Genomic DNA, 25,077 nt, shown 5'->3' on the forward strand with positions numbered 1-25,077 from the left:
AGATTTCTCCACTCCCGTTAGAGGGGCCATTGAATGAGAGAGCAGCGTACGAATACTACGGGGTTCGTGCTAACTGACGTCTGGCAATAAATAATATCTGGGGTTTCAAGCACGATAAACCACGATTCGATAACGAAGCATCCATATTGGAGGGCTCCAGAAACCACTAACATATTTTATATATCTAAATAAAAATAAACAAAGAGGTATTGTCCCCATTACTTGGCGACGGCTACCCCTTTCCACTTGATTTATATGAAATAAATATAAAGAAACAAAATAGCATATACGGGTAGTCCCAGGTAACTTTAGCCAGCTTAAAAGTATGCCGGCACACGCCATTACGACGCGACCAAATGCAAGTTGCTCACCGTTGCCTGGAGTTAGACTATTTTTTGTGTTCTCAAATATTGTTTATTAGATATGGTTAATTAACTAACTATTCAAGAAACGAAGATAGACAAACAATTTCAAGGAGAAAGTTGTAGGTCCGTTTGCAAAACGTTTGATTAGACAGTTTTGAACTTTATGTATGTAAGGTATTATCGTTTTTCTTCTAATTACAAATGCCCGCGAAATACAAAAAATACCACGTGACAAACCCACTCGTGCGCCAGTGCGCACAATGATTCTAATGCTCCCCCACGTTCCGCGTATGAATGACCATAGCATTTGCCCCATTCTGCTGTCTCGGCAGGGCCGCAACGATGGTGGTGGCTTTACGATGAACACGCTTAAGTTCGCCACAAAAACGACAACCGTTGTTACTGCTTATCGCTATCATGAACCGGTGCTAGGTAAACGTGTTGTACGTACGCAGAACGTTAGGGAGCATTAGCATTATCGTGAGCACTGACGCGCGAGCAGGTTTGTCACGTAGTATTTTTTGTCTTTCGTGGGCATTTGTAATTAGTAGAAAAACACTAATACTTAACTGATATAAAGTTCAAAACTATCTGTTTGGATGTTTTGCCAACCGATCTACAGGTTTCTCATTGAAATTTTTATCCGTCTTCGTTCCTTCAAAGTTTAGTTAATTAAACAGAGCTAATTAAACAATATTTCAGAACACAAAAAATAGTCACAAAAAACTCCAGGCAGCGGTGAGCATTATGCATTCGGCCGAGTCGTAATTACGTGTTCTGGCATATTTTAAACTTTGGCGAAAGTTACATGGGACGCCCTGTATAGGCCTACATATATACAGTCCTGCATTGGATACCGGTTCCACATTGACCAAACCAAAGGCAGCGCACACAGAAGCTATTTCTGCAGCTGTCGACGTCGTGGGGTGGTCAGTCTTAAAGCAACAGCTCTTGCTGGTGGCCACAGCTCTTGCTGGGACAAAGTGAAAGTAAGCTATCTCACGACGGTCTGGAACCAGCTCACATTCCTTATCCGTGGTTGAACAATCCAATGCTCGGCGAATCCTGCTTCGCAATAATAGCAAGAACCGGCACCGAAGGGAAACAATCAAACTACATGTATAGAAAGAAGGGTAAGAGTGTGATAGGTGATGTATTGCTGAAAACTAATTTTATTAATTAATTACGGGCATTGTAGATATCACCTCATCCTCATGTCCGCACTAATTGGGGCTGTGTTTTGTCAAAGCGCACACTCGCGTCCTAATTCATATTTGATGAAAACAGGAAGCAGAGTAAAGATGATTCGCAAGCAGAGTTTGTTGCTAAGTGACGATAGCAACGAAAAATTACGTATTTTAAGTAAATAAAACCAGCATTAGTTAACAAACCGTACCTTTATTTCACGTTTCTCTTATTTATGCCTTTGGTGCATTTAAACAAAGTAGGTCAGTATTCGCAAATAAATTATGTAGTGATATACTACCCTGCTGCAATTTGTGTGCCCTTGCAACGCCCGCAAAATGTACAGATACCTAAGGATGGATAAGATAAAGTTGGATTGATGATGCAGGCCTTTCATCTGTAGTCTGCGAGCTCTCCTCGTTAGCTTAGGTTCAACAGGTGTATGTGGCGTAAAGTTTTCGAATTGCGCGGGATGTGTGAGAAAAAAAAAACACTTAATTGCATGTGTCATATATGTGCTATTGCCATGTAAGGGACCCTGGGCCTTCATCAAGCCGTTGCGACAACTTTTTGCACAGCTGTCTCTCCAGATTGTTTTTTCTTTTAAATAAATTGAAAGTGAATTGAGATTGAATTGAATTGAGTTGAATGTCTCATTGGATGCGCTTCGCGTTATTGAGGTCTTCGCAGCGAACTATCGGTTCCATTACGTTGCAGGTAGTTGCAACTTGTGTGACAACAGACACAGAATGCTTTTCCGCTATCCTGGGAAAGCGAAGCTGGAGTGGCCACTCCGTTTTCTTTTCACGACAGGCTCAATAGTTGCTGTCGGCATTTCTTGCAACAGTTGCCTCCATTTACCTTGGCTAATATAGTACAGTAAGCAATTAAAAAAAACATAAAGAACTTGCTTTCGCTGAATTCAGGTCATTATTCTCGTTGTGACAAGGACGGCACGTGTCTGCAACTCGACTATGTACCTATCTTTGTGCTCATATTTGGTACAAATATACCATCGACCATTTAGTACAAAGGGGGGACACGAAATAGAAACAATGATTTGGTTTAGATTGACAAACTACGCTATGAAATTTCTTATGCCATCTCTCTCACTATTATAAGTTAACTATTAGCGGAGAAAATGAAGGCTGAAATTGACTTTTTCAATTTCGTGCCAAGTTCTCCGCGCTGACGTAAGAAATTTTAAAGTGCATTTTCGGTATTTTCTTTGCATTGGCTAGATGAAATTTTCTGAAACTTCGTACACTGCGTCCATGGCAGCCCAGATTACAATGTACACTATTTTTATTGATTGGAAGCTATGTGTCACCCAGTAGACGCCTTGAAAACTTCCTACGTCACGGTTTTTGGGGCCGGAATTTCAAGAAGGCGTCGCCACCCGCCTTTTTATTTCACGCGTGTTCTCGATTACTACGTATTGTGTTGATGCAATAGTGGTGTTTTCGGTATCGGGAAACTGTACTTTACTACCACGCGAAAATTATTTTGCTTTTCAGTTTCCTTTTAAGAATGGCAAAAGCAATCTCGGCTTATGCTGTAGAAACTTCAGGACAGTGTAATACAAGCAATGTGTGTGTATGTTCGCTATCATGATTTCTGGCATTACGTGTGTGTGTGTGTGTGTGTGTGTGTGTGTGTGTGTGTGTGTGTGTGTGTGTGTGTGTGTGTGTGTGTGTGTGTGTGTGTGTGTGCGCGTGCGTGCGTGCGTGCGTGCGTCCGCGCGTGCGTGCGTGCGTGCGTCCGTGCGTGCGTGCGTGCGTGCGTCTTGGAAAAACGTCACCGTATTTTCTATCTCACCTCTGGCTTAGACAAGACTCTTCAAAAACACTTCAAAGAAGATCCCGACTACGAAGTTCTTTTTTTTTCTTTTGCCTCCCATCAACACCCTGCCAAGTACATTTCTTTTCATTCCTGAATACTCATGACTGTTTATCCTCTTTCCTATTTCCCTCTATTTGTCGGCAGAGCTCTTTCACAATGTGGCCCTAGATATACGATTGAGAGATAGGAATACTCTGATGGATCGACATCGTGATGGACCACGCATTGCGGCGTTCTCGAATAGGGACTGCGAGAGAAGCTCTTGCCTGGTTAGGCGTTTATCCATCTCACTATATTTCTAATTTCCATACTATTCGACGTTGTTGGTTCGAAAGTGGGTCACCTTTGAAGTTCTATGAAAAGCTCTCATTCTATACACTATATTCCACCATGACTCATCGTTTTCTTTGTTTTGTGCTCTTTCTTTGTTTGTTTGCTTATTTATATTTGTTCTTGAATGAAGCCGTAGTAAGTTCTTCTGGTATTCGCCTCTTTTTCCGTGTTCCTGAAATGCGCTGTAGGTTGTCGTTTGCATGCGTCAAGAAAGTGTGGAGATTGGATGTGTTCCTTTTGCTGTTGCTTAACACAATTTCTTTTAAGATTTGCTAGCAACTGCAGGCCCTCCTTTTTTACTTCTAACGTTTATTCACGTTACCTTACGATAAGTGGAAAGTCGCTATCTCATTCAGCAATTCAATCTATATATATACCTAAGCAGGCACTTACCAGTACCTGATTCCTCACTCGCATGAAAGGCGATGCGACTGAGAAATACGACAAAGAGGAATACGCAATGGTAAACCCTCTTAAAACTATGGACCATCTCCCCGAAGGGAACCCTGATGGATTCCGAAGCCTTAGCGGTGCGCACGGCGTTGACACGGTTGAAACCGGTGTCGACGTGGGCGCTAAAAACGGTTTGAAGCGAAACTCGGTGTAGCGTTTATTCAAAAAAACATGTTAGAAACTCAAAGACTTGGGAGGCGGGTTGGGTTTCACGCATGGAGTTTCATACAATATTACCTAGAGTGGAATCTGGTGCTAGTGTCTTTGCGGGCTTCTTCAACGGCGCTTGTACCTGCATGGGAATGATGGGAAGTACCGGCTTCGGATCTGCTTCGGATGGATCACGTTCTCGAGATTCGCGATGCTTGTTTTCCGCGTGTAAAACAAAGTAATATGAAGCTATAATAAATTAAAACTTGCTTCATTTTTTTACGCAAATTTTATTGCAAACAGTGCTTGTGACTAGGCGGTAGAAATGAAACCTGCACAAATTTAACCACCAGGGTATGCATTGCTCTGCCATTGCGTTCCAGATTTGGCAGCAAGATGTAATGAAGTATTCTTTACAATATTTCAAAACAAACATTTTTGGTTTGCCCTTGAAAGTACGCTATATCTATTTATGGAAATAACAACACAGTATTAAGTGAGAAACACTTGAATTTTTGTCTGCAATGATGGAAGGTGCGTCTCTTCAAGTGGTCTGCCCCCAACGCACCTCTCGTTTTGTTGTGAAGTCGAGTCACGAGAGCGTTGCGGTGCGTCTACTTCGTGTCGCCGTCGTTTTAGCAGCTGATTTCAACGAGTTTTGGCAAGACGCATTAACATCAAACGTGAACTCGATGTAATGCCCTGCACTGGCATGGAACGCTACATCTATGCGCAGCGATGAGTGGACGACGCTTCGCTTAAACTGTCAAACACGACCTATACGGCAACGTTACTAGATACTTTTTTCAGTTTGCAAACTGCGGCGCCGCGAGTGTCACCCTTCCCTGTACCGGTCAAAAAGCCGCAAGCGCGCCCCCTCTCGGTGGTGCCCGGACCCACGCCGGCGGAGTTACTGCAGTTGTGTTCTTATGCCGGGTGCTGCTTTGTTGCTTTCAAGTGTGCTTCGTAGTCATCGCTGTCACTGAGTCCCAGCAAGATTTATTTCGACGTAACTCGCGTAGTGTGTGCTCTGGCTGCAACTTACTACGGTAGCGATCAACGTGGTGCCCGGCGTGGCACCGACGCTGTCAGCGTTGGCGTGATCTGCATGGTGCCGGGTGTTTTTTAATGTCTTCAACTCAGTCATCGCTTTCCCTGTGAGCTACACAGCTCACATGTGTCATGTGACGGTTCTTGATTGTGAGAAAACATGCCTCGCTGCTTTGTGACTGGTTGCCGAAGTGGGTACGATTCAACGAAATCCGCGGCCGAAAAGAGACATTTTTTCAAGCCTCCCGCTGACGAGGTGCGCCTTCAACTGTGGCGACGGGCTATACCGAGATCGGATACATTTAGACTTAATGCTGTGGCCCACTGTCAATGGTTTTTTTTTTTTTTACATAGGCAATCGAATTTTAAAGAACAGGAACGTAAAAGAGCTGTATGAACAGAAGTCCCGCAAGATTCGGGCATCGCGCTCACGTCTCTGCCGTGTGGCATCGCCTTAGCGGCTCAACTGGTGATTTACTTGCACACTCGTAATAACCTTCGCTCACCCTCTCGGGAAATAACTCCCATTACACAAAATTAACCGCGTAAATTCCGTTTAACATTGCGCGAAGACTCCGTTACGATGCGGCGACCGGTCAAATCAACGTTACTAGATTACCTCAGTTTGCAAACTCCGCCGGGATGCGGCGGCGAAACGCGGCCCCCTTCGTTTCCCGCTCTCTAGGTGGCGCTTCCGACGCCATTTGACCTAGAGAGCGGGAAACGAAGGGGGCCGCGTTTCGCCGCCGCATCCCGGCGGAGTTTGCAAACTGAGGTAATCTAGTAACGTTGCTATACAGCTCCAGCATTGTAGTAAATTGAGAGGGCTAGCAGTTTTCAGCTTCTTTGAACAACAAAGGCGCAGCTTCAGTCCTTTGCATCCACCCCACTACCCGCTCTACACTAATAACGAAACTGAAACTGCAAAGAAAAAAAAAAAGATTTGTGGACAGTTCACTGACTAACGCGATCCAATCCGAAGCCTGTACTTCTCATAATTCCCGCGAGGGTACACGATCGCAGTGCCAGACTCCTCTTTAGGTATTATTGTATGAAACTCTATGGGTTTCGCGTAAGTTTCATCGCAGATAAAGGAGCCCAAAGCGTATTTCCCCTCGACGTGTGGTCGAGAATTCCGAGCGGTGGAGAGGGTGAAGTGAGAGAGAAGTGTGTTGCGAGTGGACGGATGAGCCGGCAGCTGCTGGCGCTGCGCGAGCGACATGCGGGTGAGGGCGAATCACGTCAGTGCGTGCATGCGAGGGAAGCGTGCGAGGGGAGCGTGCGAGGGGAGCGTGACGTCTGCTCAGCTGCGGCGTCACCTGCGGCCGAGAAGCGGAAATGCGAATGCGTTGCGGCGCGTTCGTATATGGACGCACGTACGTACGGCATTACACACGTCAGTCAAAGAGCCGCTTCGCATCTAAAATCAGTGATTTGTCAATGACGTAGGTCACGTTCATTTTTGTACCACTTCACTGGGCCACCTTGTTTCGCACAAGTGGCCACTCAACGCTTGAGGCCTTGGTCTTAAAAGAATTGCTGAGAGGCTGGCTATAGCGTGCAAGCCAGTTCTCTCTTTCTAAAAGTGGACGCTGAAAAATCAATCAAAATGTGCGTTTTCTTCTTTCGCTTTCAATGAATGTTGTTTAAAGTACATAATTTAGTGTTACATGATTTCATTTTCAGGCAATGTCAGCAACTTAAGGGTTTAAACGTCACCGACAGCATCGCCTCATAGAATCCAGCTTTAAATTCCCCCTACTCAGCATTTCTTGATGATTTCTTCAAGCCAGCCGCATTACACGTGTCATGAAAGACCGATGTGGCAGTGACATGAAATTTTTTTGAAAGTCCTCAGCACCCCCCTATGGCACATCAGCACCCGGTGTCGTGATTAAAGCAGCTATATTGAAAATTGGTTTCCGCACCGAAACGTAACCAAGTAAATCTTTCGCATGCCGCGCAATTGCGCTTAATAAACTGACCTGCGCGAATTTTAGAGGTCAGTGCGAGAGAGTGAAGCCATGCGCAAACGTTGCAAACGTCGTATTCAGCGATTCCAGTCTGCGTTCAAACCGTGGTAATACTAAAAAGAAACATTATAAAATTGTGGTTTCTCACAAGACTTCTTGGGTTTTAGGTACTGCTGCGATCTTGTTGTGAAAGAAGCTGCCAAATGGAAGAAGGCTCCGCACTAAACACCTACAAACTTCGTGCGTCGCAAACGTGCTTTAGCACTCAGCGAGTGGGAGCATCAAAGCCATTTATGCGGTATTTTACTACTTGCTCCGCAATTCTATCTCCCTCTTCTTTCTGCATCATTTTTCGTCTTTTGGCCTTACTTCTTCGGTGCTACGGATTTCCTTTCAGGTTTCTGGGAAGTGGTGTACCGTTCGCTTGAGTGCGCCGAAACCGAGCAAAGAAGCGCTCATCGACATCGCTAAAGGGGAAAGCGATGTGACAGGACGTAGCCAGGATAACCGAAGCGTCTTGTGTGTACTTCCGAGAGTGTGATAGATTGCGAGAAAAATATCTTGATGTTGCGACAAGAGAAAACAGTTTGGGCGTCCCGTTTTTTCGTGGTACGTCGGAGTGGTCGCAAATGCCCTATTGACTCCCAACTTTACGCTTCACGCAATGATATTCTTGAACGGAGAACGAAGTACGCTTCCTGACACTTCCGAATTTCGCGGTAAATACGTGCGAATGGCAGCAGCATCCGTCATATCTTATCTTGGAATAAACTCCTCATGTATAAGTGGGATCCCATCTTTGACAACGCTGCATTTGTAGCTGAAGTCGGCTTAAATCTTCCAAACATGTCCCACTTAAGCCCCAACAATACAAAGAACTTGCTACCGGCACGCAGTATGTATCACATTTTTAGCCCATAGACGGTAGACAATCGTTACCAATATAGAGCTGCTGCGGGAAACGTGGAGTATATTTTTTGTGCTTTTTAGGCGCGATTCTCCTTAAAATCGAAGCTTGTCTGTTGTCGTGCGCCGTAGCCGCCGCTGACGATGACGACGGCATTCATGGCGATAAAGAACAAGCGCGTTCCAGACCACACATTCTCTTTCTGCCATTAGAGCACAGCACATGCAAGGTACCCGCTATACGCCATGATGATGATAATGACGCTGATGATTATGGTGATGACAATGATGATCACTGACAACAACTGGCTTCTGCAGTAGAAGACGTCTCGATATTCTCTACGATGCATTTCATATGACTGGAAACAACCTACAAACATTAGGGGAACGTGCCCATGCACCTCTCGTCTTTGCCAACCTCAGGCTAGATACGATACCACAAATCAGAAATAATGAAAACGAAGCGAAATTCACAACCCACAATTTATGACGAAATTCACAATTTATGACCACTAAACATTAATAGCGAAAGTTGGGCTAGCTGGTGGCTCATGCTTCGGAAGTAAAAACAGCGCACAAATATAGACAAGGACAGAGGAAGAGACGACACCGAAGAGACGACTAAATATTGTATACAACTGTACATTGCTTTGTCACTCCTTTAGATGCGTGTGTGGTCAATGTCACGTGTGATTACGCTAACACCGAACAATCCCCCTTCACCGCCCACTCATCGTCATTCACATCGTGGATATGCCATGATTTTTTATTAGCTTTCCTCGTCGATACTTTAGAGTTATTCGCGTATTGTCTACGGCTCACACACTCACTCACTCACATAATGTCTCCCTCTCCAAACTCTTTCCTTCACTGTCCGCTCCCACAAACAGTTAAAACAGCACAAACCGAAACACGAACACTTCCGTATTTTGTAATGCGCTGTTTTAGCTATGAACGGGTACCAACTGACTCGCATTCAGACGCTATCAAATTTCTGCAACAACTAAACTTAGACAGACTGCGCAACTCATGAAGGGAAACGTTAGCGACAATGCAGTACATCAAGCGCTCTCTGGACCCATGCAGCCAAGATCCTCGAGCCGCGGGTATCTGGCATGGGTTATGACGTCACACTTGTCCTCCACGTCTCCTTTTATCCTAGCTGTCAACGTCATTTCTGCACATTTGTACGATGGCCGCTAGGAGCACGACAACAGGCGGGATCAAGAAATCGCCCGCAAATCTCGGCTTTACAGTTGGACTTACCGCACTGCTCCTTCATTTTGCCGACAGTCGGCAAATGGCTGTGTCCCTATTCTCGCATTGTCCCCGCGTGGTGCACCTACGCACTCTTTGCACTTCGTTCGTGGCTGGTCAGCCCCGCTTTGATGTTGCCGTTTCCCCGTCAGATTGAATAAGAAGAAGAGCTTAGAAACTGTGGCAGACACCCACGTTTGGGGATTCATTTGGCTCTTTGCAGGCGTCGTCGTCTACTTCTCGTCCCTGATTGCTCCGAGGCTTGACACTTCAGTTCTCGTTCTTCTGCAAATTGCCGGACACACTCACTCACTCTTCTCTTCTTACCCCATCATCTCAGATGACGTGAGCTTCGCTCCCCGTTGCTTCGCTTTAGTTACCTTCGGCTCACTGCTGCTTTCTAATACTTTACTGTGAGTGTCCAGTAGCTCGTTTTTTTTTTTACTTTTTTAGGTAGCTCTTCTCTCTTATCATTGATGAGAAGCATACGTTTCCACGCTCAACTGTCTTGTTCCCTCGCAATTTTCTTTTTTATGTATTCTCTTCACAATTTCAAACTTTGATGTTACGACTGTATGTTAAAATCACACGCTCAAGTGCCTCAGATGACACTACCATTGAAATTATTGTTGCTTTTTGTCTTTTGCAGCTTCTAATCCCAATGTTTCGGGAGACCACGCTTCCAGTGATCAACGTAGATAGTGACATGAACCGGCTTTAAGGGGCCACCCGAATGCGGTATTGATCCGGGATGGGGGCCGCCAAATGAAAATGGATCCCCTATCAAGTCCGCTTCTCTGCATGGTAAGTGCATATAAACTACCCACCCGAATTTTGTTTTATAATGGCCACGACAAATCGGCCCCGTCTTGTCGGAACTTGAAATTATTAGTGGAGAGATAGAGACACGGTTACACCTGTACGCTTTAATTATGATTGATGCATTTTAATGAATGGCACAGGGAGGAGGAGGCTATAACCTTGAGTATGTTGTGATGCTATAAAAATGTACACAATTATGCCATAAACATAGCAATGTCCCATACGTGCACCAACTCTCATACACATGTACAAAAAATTGGCAGTTTCCCACGTACAGTGGGAATCGATGATATTCGAAGCACGAATGAGAAAAATTGTATGTCACTTTACAATCAGCATAACGTTACGAAGCGGACGGATGTAGTGCACAGTAAACACAAGTAGGAATGTTATACGCACTCACGTATCTAGACAAGATGCAAATATGTTGTTTATAGTCGTGTAACACGGCACCACCGACGTTTGCGATACCAGCACCAGCAGTGGTAGGCGTGTAAAGTATGCCATACATGAATTCTATATCATGGTTATCATGTTTGCGCCTGGAATTTGTGTTCGTCCTCAAATCACGTCATGTAATACCGAGTGAATCATGAGCGTGGCATGTAGTCATGTTATATGACACGCATGTCATGATTTCCATGTTAGAGTCGGTCACTTGTGTTCGCCATGCAATCTTGTCCAGTTTTGCAACATGCCATATGAACGAAACCATCGCAAGAGCTGCAGGACCATGAAATGTTAATCATGACATTCATGACACGCATGTCATGATTTTCATGTTATGGCAAGTCAGATATGTTCTTCATATAGTGATGGCCCCACCGCGGTGGTCTAGTGGCTAAGGTACTCGGCTGCTGACCCGCTGGTCGCGTGTTCAAATCCCGGCTGCGGCGGCTGCATTTCCGATGGAGGCGGAAATGTAGGCACGTGTGCTCAGATTTGGGTGCACGTTAAAGAACCCCAGGTGGTCGAAATTTTCGGAGCCCTCCTCTACGGCGTCTCTCGTAATCATATGGTGGTTTTGTAGACCACCACGGCGGGGTTCTACAATTTCTTACATGTATTGATTCCTAAACACGAAAGCATCGCAACAACCGAACAACATGTCAGTTCTCTGGAAGTTTTGAACTCAGTAACACATATACACAAAACCACAAACACTTAGCGAAATACACCGTTGTTTGTGCTCATTACAATTTTAGAGGTAGTGGTAACAAATTATACGAGTTTCGTATATTAGATGTCATCTGGAGCGTACCACTGCAGACAGGAGATCGTATATCAAGATGTGGTATCGCGCTCCAGAGAACCCTATACACGTGTTGATGGTCCTTGTGCCGTGCGTGACAAGCTCTTTGTTATATTATCCGTGGTTTCTGTGTACGAGATACTGTTGACGTGGGATAAGATTTATATCATCCAAACCAGTCGATGTGTCAGTACTGACTTAGAACACGCCCTTTCAGTAAATAACGATACGGGCCACAGTGGTCGTTAAATCTTATTTAACCAGATAAATCCTTATTTGTCAAAATTTTCCCCGTCGGGTAATCATCAATTTTTGTTCAGATTTATCCGAAAACACGGTGCACTAGCTTATAGCTTAGGCCCATTGGTCTAAGAACAGCTGAGTATCTGGCGGAATTTACATCTCTAGCTGTTTGAAAAAAGATATACGACTCCTGTCGGAATATTATGGTTTAGATTGAGTGAGGAAATGTAAAGGTAAGATAGGCTACATTATTCTGCGTCAATGACCATTCCATGTTTTTGTGCCAGGTGTTTGCGGTTACCTCAAGTTAAACAACTTAGATGTGTAACCAAAAGTTAAAAGTGAATGCCAACGTGAGCGAAATTGACGCAAATAGTCATGATCGTGTGACGACGGCATGATGACGTGATAAGGCGACGTCATTACATGACAATGAGAGTCTCCGTCACTCGCGTTGGCGTCTTCATGACATCATAGGCCGCCCAGATTCCGGACGTAACCAGACGACATTACGCTTCCTCAAACGCAGGCCGATCTCGGAGTCTGTGCAAGAACACATAACATGCAGAAAGCTTCAATAAAATTATGGGCCATCTCCCCAAAGGGAGCCCTGATAGGATGCGAAGCAGCAGCGGTGCGCACAGCGTTGACCCGGTTGAAACTGGCGTTGACGCGGGTGCTGGAAGGACGGTTTGAAGCGAAACACGGTGTATCGTTTACCCGAGTAAACATTCGTTTGAGAAAAAAAAGACGGGAGGCGGGTTGGATTTACTGTAAGTTTCATCGCAGATAAACCAGCCGAAAGAGTAGACAGATTCGGTAACGCATCCGCAGCCGCCGTACGGACGCAGCCTGCCAGCCATTTGCAATGGCAGGCCTCGTCCGTACGGCTGCTGCGGAAGCGCAACTATATCTGTCTAGTGTTTCCACTTGACGTACGGTCGAGTGTTGCGGACGCTGGAGGGAATGAAGTGAGAGAGAAGTGTGTTGCAAGTGGGCGGAGGAGCCGGCAGCTGCTGTGGGTGAGGGACAGAGTGGCGTCAATGCGCGGCTGCGACTTCACCTACTTGGCACCACTCCAACACCTGCGGCGAGGGGGTTGTGCGGACACACGGAACAGCGTTACACAGACTAGTCGAAGAGCTGCTTTGTTGGCGCTTTCAGGAGAGTGGTGACAGCATGCATGAACGAATGCATTCGCAATGCTTGGCATGTACACTAATGAGTGCACGGCAATGTGCCCTGCTGAAAAGGGAAGCATTTCAGGCTGTGAACGATGAGATTACTTCATCTAAATGCGTCACAACAGTGTTTTACCAGCTGTGCTTTTTTTAATTCTTCGGGCACAATGAAAGTACTGCAGTACTAAGGAAACATATTCTGGTTCTCCAAAATTTATTGTTCGCCTGCGTCTCCGGTGTGCCTTATTTCGTAATAAAATATTTCTCATATTGTCGCCTGCACACTGAAGACTGGATCTGAACTCGTTTGGGCTTGGGACTCTTGTATGTATGCAGGGGCTCAACGTGGTATGTGGTTCGATCTACTTGGGTCTGTTTTCTTACGCTATAGTGATCTCCTAAAACTTTATCAGTACGTGTTGTTTCATGTTTTTACATCGCATGTTTTTTTTATTTTGAACAATCGTTACTAGTGGCATTATTATTATTATTATTATTATTATTATTGCTATTGTTATTGCTACTGTGATCGTGATTCGCAGCTACTTATGAAAAAATAGTAGCCATCCCTATTATGTTCTGACTTTCATCTCTTTGAATTGCCTTTTTGAATATTTGAGCACAAAGTGTGATACCGTCGACAAAAATAAATATGTGCAAACTTTAATTATTCCAAGGACAGTGGCTGTCCGCAAGTGAAATAAACGTTTCCAAAACTATTATCATGAAAAAAAAGCTTCCTTTCATTTTTTTGCTGGTTGGTGACGGGTCATGTGGCTGAGCCATCTGAACACGATGAATGATGGTACATGCACGCAAAACGGAATTTTCATCATTTTACTAATTTCTTGGAGTTACAAAAAAAAAACGTCAGTTGCTATGACTGCGTTGATACTCTCTCGAGACCAGAGTTGGCATACATGCTCGCTACCATGTTTCCATAGCGTTAGTACAACCAGGACGTGCAACAGCAGGTAGGAGTTCCGAGAATTCCTTGCGCGTGCTAGACTCCGCAACGGCCGGCAGCAAGTTAAAGTCACTATATACGGTGAGTTGGCTCGGAGCGCCCCCGGGAGATTGCGGCGATAAGTAGAAACAGCCCCCCGTGTGCAGGCCGTGAAGGAATCGAGAACGTGCCTCCAGACTAGCCGTGTCAATATAGATGGGTTTCCTGTACAAAACACTAAAGGGAACTCTGGCGCTTGTGTCTATGGGAACTGCAACGCACGGCGCTTCAGCCAGCATGGGAATGTTGGGTATGCAAACGGATTTGTTCAAGCTACGTTCTGTGGGCTACGTTTGGTTTCGCGCAGTTTGGAGTCCTTTGTCATGGAACGGCAATCAGCAAGTGTTCAGCAGTTGCAATTCACCAACTTAATCATTTGATCCACCATTTCAAATCGGGTCACGAAGTTTACAACGATTCGTTCTTTTATCAAAAACAAAATCAGAACACAGCAATAAACAAATCCTAAAATACGTTTGAAGCCGCAAGCACGAAGACTAGGCAAATTTGTGTACTACTCATCGTTCTCATTGTGGTTGAACAATTGCAGCGCCAGAGTCCCCTCTTCTTATTTTAAAAAATTTTATATGATCAATAAATATGACGAAAAAAAAGATTGCTATCGTGTACAAGTCGTCTCAGGAAAATTCGTTATGTACTTCGCGGCTTTGTTTCAAAAATCTGCGTGCTGCTTACGCTTGCGGCGCCTCTACATTACAAACGCCAAGTATACATATACGGCCGGAACACAGAGCGATTGCACGCGTTTCGCTGCACTGCACGTAAACGGTGACGAAAAAGTCGAGCCATATGCCACCAATCTGCTTCTTCATACATAAATCTCTTATTCACGACTGTTTCTCTCAAAATCCGATTTCGACGAAGACTGGTTTTATAGCGACGCAAGCCGAACGCTTTCTCGGCGTTTTTCCGTCGAGCGTCACCTTGTATCCTCGACAACGACCGATGCGCAGCGAACTTCAATATCGCTCTCGTTTCACTCGGCCAAGCATGAGGTTGCCGAGTGGGCACCATATACGTATTCGGACGGGCAGCAAGTAATTGTTCTGTTTTCACTTTTGTTCTCAAGACACGAACACTCACTGGGGTCACGTTTCGCGTCACTGCGCGTAGCAGCCCTTCAAGATTGCTTTCCAGTGCTTGTTAGAAGGGGTTCTCGTCGAGACTTACATGAGACATTCGAGATGTTCTGGGAGCATGTTCAATCGCTCGCTGCGCGTTGATTCGCCTTGTGCTCCTCCCCATTCCCAGTCTGCTAGTTTTAGTTTAGTTGTAGTAAATAGCACTGCGAGCTCCCTGGGAATGCGCATGGTACTAACACTTGTCGTCCATGCTAGACAGGTTCACCTTCAGGCACATGAGCTGGAAGAGCAGAGATGGACAAAAAATGTCCGAGAAGAGAATTTAAAAGGCCGGCTTTCCGCAAGAGAAACTCCCGGGACTCCAACCACACTGCAAATGCTAAACGAAAAGATTGTCATATATAAATATAAGCCAACGACCATATCGACGGATGAAATAGTTTCCGCGCAGCAGAGCTCTGCAGCCGTCAGTGAATATGGGACTTTGTTGTGTAGAATCTCTCATCGCATGTTCTCTTTGTTTTTTTTCCCTTTTCCTTACTCTTTTTCCGCAGTTTAGGGTAGCCAATCTGGCTTAACCCGGTTAACGTTCCTTCCTTTTTTCTACCCTTTCTCTCTCTCTCTCTTATCAACGAACAAGTTATTGTCTTCGTTTTCTGCCACCGAACTTACAATAGGATTAATACCACACATCACCACGGGCTTACAAGGTCATTATATCGAAGGCCTAGTAAATCTGATAAGTAAAACGATACAGCGTCGGCGTGAACAAAAATGGTTCCAAAAACGACGTGACCATGTGTTCGCATCTTCTGAGGACGACGTGTGGCGGCATCTAGACGGCCCAAAGTTGGTTGGCCGCCTCATCGCTGCCGTGTGCCACCTCCCAGTGCCAGCGACGCTGACGTAGCCTATCCGCAGCAGTGACCGCAGCCACGGGAGGTAAAGTCCCAGGATATTTTTAGTAAAGTACCGGCGCTCTTTTAGCCGAGCCGCCGCGCCGCGCACCCTCCTTTCCCGCATCTCCCCTCACGGGCCACCACGATCATCGCGCGTGTTATCAGCGTGACATAGTATTCTTGATAGGAAAGCGACGCGAGCTGGATTATTGGGCCGGCGCCCGCACGGTGGCCATTCGGGAGAGGACATAGATAAAGTTCGGACACTTAGGAGAGGAGGGTTGGACGCTTTGGAGAGGATATGCAGGAGAGCGTCGGTACTTTCTCTATATTAAGGGACTTTAACGGGAGGCGGCCTCCCCTGCCCTCGTGTGGTGGTAGCTGCAACAATTCGCATCAGCGTTCGTCCCTGCCTAACATGCCTCGCGAAGTGAGTGGCGGCTGTCCCGGCACATTCCCAAAGTATGTGCCGCAGTGTGGCCCTTTACACGCATCCTTCGGGTATAGGCTCAGAGAGAGGTGTGAAAAGCTGAGAGGCCAACCTGTGACTCAGCGCAGGTTGGCCTCTCACCTGCGACTCATCGTTAGGCAAGGAAAAGGGGTGGTAAGGAAAGTAGGGAAAAGGTGTTGATGATGAAAATGGAGGTGATAATGGATCGAAGCTTTTGGCCCCAGCGGTCGGTTCTGGTCTGTACTAGCAAGAAATAAGGAAGTTGAAGTTGAAGCCTTGTAGCCACAGGACTAAGTAAGCACAGGACTAGCGCTGTTCTCTGTCTTCTTGTCCGTGTTTCTCTGCGCTGACGTACCTTTGGATACGCATACCAACCGTCTCGAATTCAGATGTTATTTTCAGGGTTCGCTATTGCATCTTTCCTTTTTTTTTATTAAGGGGCGGGTGGAGCAGGGCGAAGGAATGTTATACACCAAGTGCACCCGTTTCCGCAAATCATCCCAACACTTTTGTTATCATTATCATTCCTTTCGCATACCCCACCATACGAGGAGCGGGCCAACCTGTATGGTCGGGCGAGAAACGTGAACCTATGCTGGCAGCGCTTGTACGCAGTCTAGGTCTATAGTTTATTTCTCGACAACCCGTTGATCAACGACGGCGCTTGGCGGGCGGCGTGACTTATGGCCGTCTGCGGCGAAGCTCAGCCCTTTCGGCGGGCCCGCCATCATGCCTATCCTATTACACAGCGCAGTCGTGGCGCCTGTAGTGAACGCTTCAGCGGAGGCATATAGTGCAGACGTGGCTTTTCGCTACAAAGTGGGGCTTATACGTTTCTCGTGCGCTTTTGTCAGCTTCTTTGTTGTACCGCAACGTTCGGTGTTTTTTAGCCGTACAAAATAAATGCGCTTACTTCAAACAGCTCACGTGTAAATGGGCCATTAGAAAGGAGACAATGAAACTTCCGAAGCTTCGTCTTTGTTGTTGTTATTTTCTGCAATGTAGAGCAGGTCTTCCATAATTGAGACAGAAGGCTATAAATAGAATTAGATTATTATACCTTAAGTGATATTTCCACGGTCAGGGAACGAGACGTAACATAATCGGGACTCGGTATAAATTGCGACCACCTAGCGACGTTAATCTCCAACTAAATCGAGGTGCACAAATGTTCTTCCGTTCCGTGCATCGCCTTAGATATGCGACCACAATTCAGAACACGGACCAAACCCAGGACCTCAAAAGCGCAAGAGCACCGTCTCTACGTAACCTTGGTAGGTGTAGTTGACATTGTCCCTATAAGTTCTCATGGAGGAAGGAAAAAGATAGGAGGCAGCATTACGTCACACGAGTGAAGCCCACCGTGTCTACTGAACGCGTGACCAAAACGTCAGAGCGTGCGGTAGGTTTCGGTACTCTCGGTCGTGCTCCGCTTTTGAACCCCCTGCGTGAGCCGGCCGGTCTGTGCCGAACAAGCGCGTTTCAGATAAAAGCTGCCGGGTGTCACACTCTGAAGTCTCGGCAAATATCGCTGCTCTATTGCGTGATTATGATGCAAAATGTCACGTGTTAGGTCCACGCTGCTGGCTTCAGAACGGGTTGGCTCGCAAAGGCTGGTGAAGTGACGTCATGCTCTCTCCTTTCCTTTTCTAGCTTCATGTAAGTTCCGCCCTAGAAGGTTTTGAAAAGAATACAAATGGCGGCTGTGGGTATACGTGATAGTGAGGTGCAGATTGTGTCTCTCCAACATGAAGGAGGAAGTGGTTAGGAGAGGCCTCAGCCAATCCCCCATGGAATGTGGCGGAAGTGACGTCACTGTTTTTTTTTTTTTCGCAGAGGAGCACTGGAACTTCCTTGCCAAACGTACACATATACAAAGCAACTAGACCCGCAAAGCTCTCAAGGTTCCCGGAAATTGAGAAAAACCGTTTTCGCACCACGGGATTCGCTCACTGCACAGTCAGTTCGGGACAAAAGCCGCGTTTGCAGAGCGGTGTGCAAGTTTGAAAAATTGAGTTTTGGGGTGTGCCAGTGTGAGTCTGAAGGAGCAATACTTGAAGACTGTGGGACAATCACGTCGCGAGTCTTCGAAGTGAGTTTCGGCGGGCCACTGAAAAATACAGGAGCGCGTCTCTTTCGTAAAGTTTTCACGAGAGTTTCATTATAGGTTCCGTTTCAGAGGTGCGTCTGCATTATGCGCACTGTCGGCTTCTGCGACGAGCCGAATTCGTACATGTCAGTTCTCGACGCAGCGAATTTCGTCACTCCGCTTCAGCATTAGTCGTCCTCAGACATGCATGTCTTCGCATCAACTCTGTCGCTCTAATCGACGGTCGGTTGCTTGTCCTTCTCATGACGTCATCTGTCAAGGTCAGATTTTTTTATTTTTTTTTATGAGCTAGCACATCCACAAACCCGTGTTTTTTCTCTTACGGAACTTGGCACTCGTCATACTCTGCAGTGTACGCCCGAAAATAAACGACTTTCCAGCCGTGATTCGATCAATTCACGGTGCCCGACGTCCTAGCATTCGTGCCGCCATTTCTATTACGTAAGCGTGTCGTCGTTGTGTCGTCTGTTTTTAGTTGTCAGCGCCGGATCATTTTCCATTCTGTTTGTGATTATGCATGGTGCAGCACTGTGTGAAGCCGTACACTCCTCACTGCCTTCCGGCAAGCCGCTTTAGTCATTTCCTGCTAGTGGCCCTAACTATTAACTATACGGTTACAGTCCACTCGAACTCACATCAACCATATTACAAAGGGCAGTGCAACATCGTTTCTTTTAACATAACGAACACGTCTGCAGATAACGCTGTACGTTTCAGCTAATAATAGGTTATTCACGCTCAGTCGCTGCGCTGCGGCGGTGGCTACGGCGTACGTTGTGAGTCAAGTTCGTCTTTCTGTGCATCAGTACTTGCGTCTATGTGCGTTGAAGAAACCAAGTAGGCTGCACTGTTACAAAATTAATCTTAGAAAAAAATACATTTTGGCTGTCTTCTTCGTTCACAGCGTATACATTTACGCAAGTGATACGTTGTTCGTCATTCCCGTCTGGTAATGGCAATGAGTAAGACACAAACGCTATGCTCCAGGTGGCGTCATTTCAGTTTCTAATACAGCTGTAAGACGCGACAGCTTTGCTGAAGAATCCATCTTGGTAGGAAGCGCAGCAACTATTAGACGGAACACAGGACATGAACAGTTAACTTCAACCAAACGATTATTGCAAACGCCAGAGTATATAAAGCAGGTGAAAGAAAAAAAATAAACAAAGAATAAAAAGCGCAACAACAAAAAGCACACGTGCAGTGCCGAACATTACTCATCCGTTATTATCTTTCACACCATTCAGAAAACAAAAACAAAGTTCTTTCCGCGTGAGCGAGATAGAAGGTGCATTAAAACACTCAAAATCATCACGTGTAATTTCTGCTCACGCGGAAACAACTTTGTTTTTTTTTTTTCGGATGGTGTGACAGATAATAACGGATGAGTAATGTACGGCACTGCAAGTGTGCTTTTTGTTGTTGCGCTTTTTATTCTTTGTTTATTTTTCTCTTTCACCTGCTTTATATACTCTGGCGTTTGCAATAATCGTTTAGTTGAAGTTAATTGCTTATGTTGTGTGTTCCGTGTAATAGTTGCTGCGCTTCGTACAGAGATGGATTCATACCAACTGGCCCAATACAATTGCTTATGGCTGGAGAAGCTGTATCATGCCATGGCGGATCACTCGATGTGTCAGGTTTTTCTTTAACAGCGGAGATGTTCAAGATGACCGTTATTGCGTGGAGAACGAACAGAAATTTTCGTCGTCAATGAAGTGGTACACGCTCTCTTAATTATTTTCTTGGGCATCGACATCTCATTCGTGTTCTGCTAGATGGAGAGAGAGAGATACTTGGGGAACAAATTTTCGTGGCGAGGCGACACTTGAAACCGCATACCAACCATTCGAAGGCTAGTGTCTTGACCTCTCGGCTATCCACGCATTGATATGGGGGTTAACCGTCCCAAAACCACCATGTCATTATAAGAGACGCCGTAGTCGACATCTCCGGAAATTTCGACCACCTGTGGTTCTTTAACGTGCTCGGCTATTCAGGCACACTTAGCAGAGCATATGGCTTGTATAGTGTATAGTGAAGCCAGGACGTGGAAAATGGAAGGGAGGATGAGGAGAGAAAGGGGAGGATATAATGGGAATCGAAAGAAAGAAAGAAAGAAAAAAGAAAGAAAGAAAGAAAAAAGAAAGAAAGAAGGAAAGAAAGAAACAAGAAGACATAGGCGAGAGAACGACAAAAGAAAGAGAGCAAGAGGAATACATATCAAGAAAGAGAAAGAGAATTTGCAGAGGCAGAATATAATTAACGGAAAAATCACAGCATATCCACGGAGTGAATGATGAGTGGGGGAAGCGTCCGTCAGCCCGTCCATGCTTCCGTCCATCCACGCGACCATCCGTGCGTCCATCCACGCGTCCATCCGTCTGTCCGTGCGTCCATCTATCCATCCCTGCGTCCGTCTGCGCGTCCATCCATCCATCCGTCCGTCTGCTAGACTGTCTGTCCGTCCGTCCGTGCGTCCATCTAGTGAACACTCCAAGTACCACCATCTTCCATCTCGCAACCCCTGTGGCGCATACCCACTCTAGAGCGGGTATGCGCCACCAGTGGCTAGGTACATACATACATACATACATACATACATACATACATACATACATACATACATACATACATACATACACACATACACACATACACACATACACACACACACACACACACACACACACACACATACATACATACATACATACATACATACATACATACATACATACATACATACATACATACATACATACATACATACATACATACTGTCACGTAGTTTATTTACGTATAGACCTACTGGAAGGCCAAGGAACGCAAGAAGAGCGAGGAACGTTAACAGGCCGAAAATAATAAACAAGCGCAAGCTCGGGTCACGCGTGTGCACCAACGCTGTGGCTTGCCGTTTCTTGCTTCTTCGTCGTCTTCGCATAGTTTCCTACATTGGCCCCCGGTGAATAGCGTAGCCAACCTGGCGACTTAAGGCGTAGTCACTATAGCGGGGTCGTAATACGGCTTCAGGCGACTCACATGCACAATTTCTCGGCCACGACGGCGTAAGTCATGAGACTGTGTCAAAGGCTCAATCTCATAATTGACTGGTGACGTACGGGCGAAATTGTGGTAGGGCCCGTGGTATCGTGCCAGTAATTTCGAGGAAAGGCCAGGAGTACTCGGTGGAATCCAGAGCCAAACAAGAGCACCAGTCGTGAAAGTAGAGAGATGTCGGTCGGTGTCATGCCGTAGCTTCTGGTGGCCTTGGTCCTCGGTTGTCACTGAACGGGCCAATCGTCTGCAATCTTCTGCGTACCTGGCAACATCAGAAATTGCAGTGTACTCCGAATCCCTGTTGTCGCGTGCGTAGCGGTGTTATACGCATACGTGACGAATGGAAGGACAGCGTCCCAATTGGTCTGGTCTGAAGCTGTGTACATCGTCAACATATCACCGAGAGTGTGATTAAATCGTTCTGTGAGGCCATTCGTCTGCGGGTGATATGCTGTCGTCATGCGATGAACCATGTTGCACTGAGCGAGCAAGGCTTGAATGGCGTCAGACAAGAAAACACGCCCCCGGTCGCTCAAAAGTTCGCGGGGAGCACCATGACGAAGAACGAAGTTGCGCAAGATAAAAAACGCAACTTCCCTCTCGGTTGCTGCGGGTAGTGCTGCCGTCTCCGCGTAACGCGTGAGGTGGTCCACGCCGACAATTATCCACCTATTTCCAGAATACGACGTGGGAAGTGGTCCGTATAAGTCGATACCGACGCGGTCAAATGGACGCGCTGGATAAGGCAGAGGCTGAAGTGCACCGGCACGGTGTTGAGGTGGGGCTTTACGTCGCTGGCATGCAGTACAAGCACGTACGTACTTGCGAACAAATGTGTACATGCCGCGCCAGTAGTACCGCTGACGTAGATGATTGTACGTTTTGAGAGCGCCGGCGTGAGCACTTTGCGGGTCGTTGTGGAAAGCTGTACAGATTTCCGAGCGCATGTGGTTGGGTATCACTAACAGCCACCTCCGACCTTCAGACGTGTAATTCCGCCGATAGAGGAGGTCGTCTCGAATAGCGAAATGTGTGGCTTGACGGCGGATAGTTCTTGAGACCAAATTAGCTGACGGATCAGTCAGAAAGACGAGGAGTTGGGAAATCCACACATCTTTGCGTTGTTCCGATGCCATGTCTGTGAAGTCGATTGGTGTTATGACAGCTGAAGAAGGTGACGAGGTGGTTGGGTCAGCCGGTAGCGGTGAGCGGGATAGCGCATCAGCGTCGGAGTGCTTGCGGCCGGATCGGTATACAACACGAATGTCGTATTCCTGTAGGCGAAGCGCCCAACGACCAAGGCTCCGCGACGGGTCTTTGAGCGATAATAGCCAGCATAGAGCGTGGTGGTCCGTGACGACTTCGAAAGGGCGGCCATAAAGGTATGGGCGGAACTTCGTCAAAGCCCAGACAATTGCGAGGCACTCTTTTTCCGTGACGGAATAATTACACTCGGCTTTCTTGAGGGTTCGACTCACGTAAGCGACCACGTATTCTTGGTATCCTGGTTTTCGTTGAGCCAATACAGCACCAAGACTGACACCACAGGCGTCGGTGTGGACCTCCGTAGGCGCATCGGGGTCAAAATGACGTAGTATTGGAGGTGATGATAATAACCACCGAAGCGCGGTGAAGGATTCGTCGCACTCTTTTGACCAAGCAGAAATGCCTTTGGAAGTTGTCAACAGGTTGATAAGAGGCGCGATGATGGAAGAGAAGTTCCGCCCAAATCGACGAAAGTATGAGCACAGGCCGATAAAACTTCAAAGCGTCTTGATAGAATTAGGCTTCCGATAGTCGGCCACGGCGGGGAGTTTCGCCGGATTCGGGAGAACACCCTCTTTACAGACGACGTGACCCAGTATAGTGAGCTGACGTGCGGCGAAATGGCACTTCTTGATGTTAAGTTGAAGGCCAGCAGAGGTGAGACACGTAAGAATAGCACGAAGACGAACAAGGTGAGTCGAAAAGTCGCGAGATAAAACGACGATGTCGTCTAGGTAGCAGAGGCACGTGTTCCACTTGTAGCCGCGAAGGATGGTGTCCATCATCCGTTCGAAGGTAGCTGGGGTGTTGCAGAGTCCAAACGGCATGATGTTAAACTCATACAGCCCATCAGGTGTTACAAATGCAGTTTTCGATCGGTCAGGATCAGCCATTAGAACTTGCCAATATCCTGAGCGTAAATCTAAAGAGGAGAAATATTCTGCTCCTTGCAAGCAATCGAGAGCATCGTCGATGCGTGGCAATGGGTACACATCCTTCCGAGTTATCTTATTGAGCCGGCGGTAGTCGACACAGAATCGGATAGACCCATCCTTTTTGCGCACAAGTACAACAAGGGACGACCAAGGGCTCTGCGATGGCTGGATGACACCACGCTTGAGCATATCGTCGACTTGCTCGTTGATAATACGGCGCTCTAACGCTGAAACTCGATATGGTCGTTGGCGTAAGGGAGCATGAGTACCGGTATCAATGTGGTGCGTGATGTTTGCTGTGCGACCCAAAGATGGTTGAGCGCAATCGAACGCAGAACGGAACTCTCGAAGAAGGGATAAGAGTTCGCGTCTTTGTGTCGGCGATAGCTCAGCGGCAACAGAGGGCTGGAATGAGTCTGGCGCGGGCAGTGTGGCCACAGGTGGCCTCATAGCATTGAGCTGGAGGTGAGGCGGGTGTTCGGCAAACTCCAGAGGGTGCAAGAGGTCAACGTCTTGTATGTTAGCCAAACATTCTCCGCGAAGTAAGGTAACTGGCGACGATAGCGAGTTCGCAACGGGCATGGCGGTAGCACCGGATTCCACGGTGAGTATGGCAAAGGGCAGGTGTAGGCTACGGCGGCGGGTAAATACGTCAGACGGAGTGAACAAAACAGTTCAGGCAGGAGTGGCCGTACAGGTCAGGGCTACAACGGTGGATGTTCTCGGTGCTATTTCTGTGTCTGCAACAACAATTTTGTAAGCTTCAGAAAGAGAATTTGCCAAACAAGAGCTTGGCAGCGGCGTAAGGGAAACTTGTGGACGTGAGCAATCTATGATGGCCCGATGACGCGAAAGGAAGTCCCATCCAAGAATGACTTCGTGGGAGCATGATGCCAGCACAAAAAATTCAATGGCATAAAGTTCACCTTGGATAATGACACGTGCAGTGCACACAGCTGTAGGTTCTATGCACTGCGAGTTGGCCGTGCGGAGCATCAGGCCCGAAAGAGGCGTCGTCACCTTTTTCAACTTGCGGCATAAGGTCTCACAGATTATGGAAACAGCGGCTCCTGTGTCGATAAGCGCTTGTGTGGCGGTCCCCTCAACATTGACGTCGGTAACGTTTTTCGGCGAGAAAGATGGAGGCCTTAAGCAGTTCGAATGGTATGCAGCTGTTGCCTCCGGAGCTGCAGCGATCAGTTTCCCTCTTCCGTAGCAGGTCGGCGACGCATAGG

The 25,077-nt window shown here is 46.7% G+C and overlaps 2 protein-coding genes across 3 annotated transcripts in view; one reads left to right on the forward strand and one right to left on the reverse strand.

Moving 5' to 3' along the window:
* The window catches only part of LOC119160000 (uncharacterized), a 233,566-nt gene that overhangs the window by 199,783 nt on the left and 8,706 nt on the right, over positions 1-25,077 (reverse strand). The gene's annotated exons all lie outside the window — the stretch shown is intronic.
* LOC119172821 (protein ABHD15) overlaps positions 1-25,077 on the forward strand; it is a 238,403-nt gene that overhangs the window by 136,360 nt on the left and 76,966 nt on the right. Inside the window, exon 2 of the mRNA XM_075889910.1 lies at positions 10,164-10,318. The gene's annotated coding sequence lies outside the window, so the exon portion shown is untranslated. The remainder of the gene's footprint in view (positions 1-10,163; positions 10,319-25,077) is intronic.

The sequence above is a fragment of the Rhipicephalus microplus genome, chromosome 3 (genome assembly GCF_043290135.1).
Source record: "Rhipicephalus microplus isolate Deutch F79 chromosome 3, USDA_Rmic, whole genome shotgun sequence".
NCBI lineage: Eukaryota > Metazoa > Arthropoda > Arachnida > Ixodida > Ixodidae > Rhipicephalus > Rhipicephalus microplus.